Below are 6,043 nucleotides of genomic sequence, written 5' to 3' on the forward strand. Positions count from 1 at the left end.
TTGCAGAACATCTTCTTTCAAATGAAGAAATAGATTTCTCAGCAAAGGCACATGATGTAAATAGGTACAGGCTGCAAATTGCCACCACACTTCTATTAGAGACTGGTAAGTAATATGCACCCAAGAGATGTTATTGCCACCCAAAGAATGGTCCTGACTGTCCTATCAATGCTATATACAACTCAGTTAAGTTTTACACAGGGAAGTACGATAGCAATTCTTCTGTCTTTGTTTTCACAGATGATTTATCCAACTTGTGCTTTGTTTGTAGGGAAGCTACACATGACACAGACAACAGATGGGTAATTATGTCAGGTCTTGTTAACTAATGCATGTGATGATTAAGAAATACATTGAATTACACATTTGTTGTAAATTATTGTAAATGTGCTGCATTGTATGATCTTGCTTTTTTCTTTGTTTACCAGATTCAGTGTGACGAGTGTTGCAGGCGGTTCCATCTTGTATGTGTTGGGGAGCCTCCAACCGAAGGCTCTTTTTTGTGTACATGTACAGAAATTAAATGCTAAATATTTGAAGCTTGCTTGAAGACCATTTTGCTTTTTTTAAATTAAAATTTGTATTTTTTCATTTTATCTTATTATTTTAAAAAAAATGTTTTTTTTTCCTTAATAAAGTTTAAAGTTATAATTTTTGATGTATGTTATATGACTAAGAAAAGTTGTTTGACCAAAATAAGGCCAAAGAAATTGATAAAGTGCAGTCACGGATTACAAGCCCGCGCCGCAGAGCTGTGAAGGCGACGTCCGTCTGCTCAATGACCTTAACCGCTTTTTTGCTCGCTTTGACGCTCAGAACAGCACTTGCCCGCTGAAGGCCACTCCCCCTTCACACGAGCTGCCCCTGTGCCTCTCCGCCGACAGCGTGAGGAGGGCGCTTGCCGCCATCAACATCCGTAAGGCGGCGGGCCCTGACAACATCCCGGGTCGAGCGCTGAAGGACTGCGCTGGTGAGCTGACGGGTGTCTTCACGGACATCTTTAACACTTCCTTGCAGCAGGCCATCGTCCCGTCCTGTTTCAAAGCTGCCACCATCGTACCTGTGCCGAAGAAACCCGCTCCGTCCTGCTTCAATGACTACCGCCCCGTGGCACTTACGCCCATCATCATGAAGTGCTTTGAGCGGCTTGTCATGGAGCACATTTGTTCCCCCCCCCCCTCTGTAATTTGGCCTAGGAATGAGGAAACCTGTTCAAATTTTCCACACAACCTGAACAGACCCCCAGGAAGATAGAAAAAAAGCCAGTTGATGTCCAGGACTCACCATTCTCAAAATAAGGGGGGGGGGGACATATCCTCACGGGGCAGCTGTGAGGATTTGTTCCCCCCCTGTAATTTGGCCTATAGGGAACCTGTTCAAATTTGGCACACAGCCTGAAAGGACCCCCAGGAAGACAGAAAGAAAACAGCTGGAGTCCAACACTCACCGTTCTCAAAATAATGGGGGGGATCATATCCTCACGGGCCAGCTGTGAGGATTTGTTCCCCCCCTGTAATTTGGCCTAGGAATGAGGGAACCTGTTCAAATTTTCCACACAACCTGAACAGACCCCCAGGAAGATAGAAAAAAAGCCAGTCGATGTCCAGGACTCACCGTTCTCAAAATGGGAGGGGGGCACATATTCTCACGGCTTGACATTTTTTATAGAGTTCCTGTTACAATTTTTATCCCCCCTCCCCACCATCTGTCACTATGCTTGGGACAAAAGGAGCCTTCAGAACTGAAATCTCTTCTCAATTATTCATTCAAATCAATTCACTCAAATCATTCTCGTTATGAAAGATTTGATCACAAAACGTTTGTGGCTTTTTCTTAAATGAACACGTTTGACATTGCTATAGTGTCAGCTTTTAATTATATTGCGCTGTCATGTTAAAGCAAATTAATAAATGCAACAATATTAATTTGCTTTGAAAATACCTGAGTAATAAAATGGATGGATGGATGAATGATGATCACAATTAAGTAGAAAGTCTCCTTTGTAATATATACTCCTTGTAGCCTGTACCCAAAAAGAGGAGTTTCTTTGCATCGAGGTTTATGCAAAGAGCTCACGTAATTATATTGTTGCGTTTTGGTGAAGTGATTGAGTGTTCCGTCTGTACGACTGGTCTTTGAATGCACCCGCTTCAATGGCAACACGCGGATGAATTTAAAGACATCAAATGAGAATAATCCTTTTTAAAAATTAAAATTGACTGACGCAAATGTGAGTTCTTCATGGTTTTATTGAAAACAACGTAGTGCTGACGCCGTACGACATCGGTTTTTCGCTTTCCAAATAAAGTGTGCGCGCTCCCGCGGCAGGGGAAACAAAATCTCACGGGGGAACCAAATCAAGCACAACACCTGCAAGAGGAAGCAAGCAACAATGAACTGGATTTCAAAATAAAGTCGCGTCTAAATTCCGAGGTCAAAAATGGGCGATATAGATCGATGTTTACGTTTAGCATCGATACCAACAAATCGGAGAGCATTACATCGATTAATCGATGTGTATCGATGACTCGTTACACCCCTAGTAAATACTAGTGGTGTGCCCAATATCGCGCTTTAACTAGTTGTAGTATAGTAGTTGAGACGATGTCCTACCTCACGGCAAGAGAGTTGTAACTTAGTGATAGGAAACGGTGGTAGTTTAGCGGCCGTACCAGTTATAAAATAAACGGGTAGATTAGGAGATTAGCATGTTAGCTATGTTTGGTATGTGCAGAAGCCTAGTGGGTCACATAATCTTTAATCTGCACACAAATATCACTTTGACGCACACTCACGCGACACAGGTGCATTGTGGGACATGTAGACGCCGTCCGAATGGTTGCCATGAAGTTTTGTGCAGCATCTGTGGTTCTGCTTCTACTCATTGACCAGTCAGAAGTCTTTGGTCTGCTTCCCACCTGGGAGCGGGACCGCTTCTTCAGGACACGGACCATGACACAGGACTCAACTGTGCCCCCGGAACTGCCCGTCATCTGGACTGAGCTGCTGGGCTTGAGACAGCTGGTGCTCAGTCTACAGGCGGCGGTGGTGGAGCAACGTCAGTCCCTCAGGACCTCCGAGAGCCGCATGAGGGATGGACAGGAGGTGGTGGAGAAGCAGAGACAACAGCTGGATGCCATGCACATCCAGATGGATGTGGACCGGATGCTGGTCCTCAGTCTACAGGCAGCTTCGGTGGATCAGCACAACACCCTCCAGACTATTGAGACCCGCCTAAGGAACAGTGAAGAGGTGGCAGAGAAGCAGAGACAGGTTTTGGACTCTCTGCAAGTCCAGGTGGAGGCAGACAAGAAGATGGTGAGCGAAATCAATGCTGATCTTAAAAGGAGGGAAGAGCACAGGCAAGGTGAGTCCCTTTAGACCAGGGGTGTCCAAACTTTTTGCAAGGAGGGCCAGATTTGAGAAAGTGAAGGGGCCCGGGGCCAATAGTTTTTTCAGACATTTTTTAACTACAAAAATGTCATGCACACTGTTATAAAACTTTTTTCATTGTCACAATTGTATTTATTTTTCAAATGACAAAATAACCAAATATGAGTCACTCAGGCAAATGTGAACAACTCTAAAAACACAAATTCTGCCTTTCATTCATATCTGAAGAGTCAGATACCGTTTTTTTCCGTGTATAGTGCGCCCCCATGTATAGTACGCACCCCTAAAAATGGCATGCTGATGCTGGAAAAAAGCTTGTACCCATGTATAATACGCACCCAATTTCTATGAATTTTTTTAAAAAAAAATTTAATTAATTTTTTTTTTTTTTTTTAAGTCCCAATGATCGTCACACACGCAGGGAGGCAATGGGTCCCATTTTTATAGTCTTTGGTATGGTCTTAACTAGGCTGGATGTAATTTTTTTTGTTGGCGTTGATTTCTCCGACTGCCCGTAAACGCACCACCGCGCTCCGTGCGCATGGAGCGTGTTTGAAGTGAACAGCAGAGAAGAAAGGAACAAGGCAAAGTGTTGTGAAATAAAATATTACCTGTAATACGGATTTAGGTAGAGAACTGAACTCTCGCTCTTTATATAGCTGACGTGTCTTGCTCATCCGTTCTGCGCATCTGTAATGGCGGCCTCCGTATGATATCCGGTTTGCGTGTGTGCGAGAGCGAGAGAGAGCGAGAGAGAGAGCGCGCGAGAGAACGCTCAACCGTAGCGCGCCGCCGACCGCCCAACTGCACCGGGCTGGTCGATTATTGTGACAGAGCCGTCGCTGAAATTTAGAAGATATTTTTAAAGTCCTGATGTACTTTCTAGAATTTAAGTGGACCTCAGTGCGCACTGCGCAGGGAGCTTAATTTGGTGCGGTCGCGCAACCGCAGCGCGCCGGGCGCTCACTGTCGCATTGCTTAAAGAGCGCATTTGTGTTTTAGGATGAACAGCAGAGACCAAAGGAACAAGGCAAAGTGTTGTGAAATAAAATATTACCTGTAATACGCATTTTGTTATTTGCTGATTGAAACTGCTAATTAAACTGTGAATTGAAACTAATAGGAAGAAAACAACTCTCGCTCTTTATATAGCTGACGTGTCTTGCGCATCCGTTCTGTGCATTTTATTTCACAACGCTTTGCCTTTCTTCTCTGCTGTTCACTTCAAACACGCTCCATGCGACCGCAATGCTCTCGTATCAGACAAGGCTTGCTCGATCACCTGCTCATTTGCTGTCCCGTGCGCGCACGAAGCGCGGTGGTGCGTTTACGGGCAGTCGGAGAAATCAACGCCAACAAAAAAAAATTACATCCAGCCTAGTTAAGACCATACCAAAGACTATAAAAATGGGACCCATTGCCTCCCTGCGTGTGTGACGATCATTGGGACTTTAAAAAATAAAAATAAAAAAATTAAAAAAAATATATATATATTTTTTTTTTTTTGTACCCATGTATAATGCGCACCCCAGATTTTAGGACAATAAATTAGTTAAATTTTGCGCACTATACACGGAAAAGAACGGTAATAGGGATGGGCGATACCAATGATTTTGGAATCGATCCGATACCAAGTATTTCCTACCCAAAATACCCGATATTCGATCCGATATCGATACCGGAAGTGTAATTTCCCGCCAAAAAAAACAATTTAAATGCAGTGGCATTCTTGCTCTTGGGGAGTCATCTATTGAATTTTGTAGAAAAAAGTATTACCGTTTTTTTCCGTGTATGGTGCGCCCCCATGTATAATACGCACCCTAAAAATGGCATGCTGATGCTGGAAAAAAGCCTGTACCCATGTATAATACGCACCCAATTTTTATGATTTTTTTAAATTTTTTTTTTTTTAAGTCCCAATGATCGTCACACACGCAGGGAGGCAATGGGTCCCATTTTTATAGTCTTTGGTATGGTCTTAACTAGGCTGGATGTAATTTTTTTTGTTGGCGTTGATTTCTCCGACTGCCCGTAAACGCACCACCGCGCTCCGTGCGCGCACGGGACAACAAACGAGCAGGTGATCGAGCAAGCCTTATCTGATACGAGAGCATTGCGGTCGCATGGAGCGTGTTTGAAGTGAACAGCAGAGACGAAAGGAACAAGGCAAAGTGTTGTGAAATAAAATATTACCTGTAATACGGATTTAGGTAGAGAACTGAACTCTCGCTCTTTATATAGCTGACGTGTCTTGCGCATCCGTTCTGTGCATCTGTAATGGCGGCCTCCGTATGATATCCGGTTTGCGTGTGTGCGCGTGTGCGTGTGTGCGCGTGTGTGCGAGAGCGAGAGAGAGCGAGAGAGAGAGTGCGAGAGAGAACGCTCAACCGTAGCGTGCCGCCGACCGCCCAACTGCACCGCGCTGGTCGATTATTGTGACAGAGCCGTCGCTGAAATTTAGAAGATATTTTTAAAGTCCTGATGTACTTTCTAAAATTTAAGTGGACCTCAGTGCGCACTGCGCAGGGAGCTTAATTTGGTGCGGTTGCGCAACCGCAGCGCGCCGGGCGCTCACTGTCGCATTGCTTAAAGAGCGCCTTTGTGTTTTAGGATGAACAGCAGAGACCAAAGGAACAAGGCAAAGTGTTGT

This window comes from Syngnathus typhle, linkage group LG16, assembly GCF_033458585.1.
Source record: "Syngnathus typhle isolate RoL2023-S1 ecotype Sweden linkage group LG16, RoL_Styp_1.0, whole genome shotgun sequence".
Lineage (NCBI taxonomy): Eukaryota > Metazoa > Chordata > Actinopteri > Syngnathiformes > Syngnathidae > Syngnathus > Syngnathus typhle.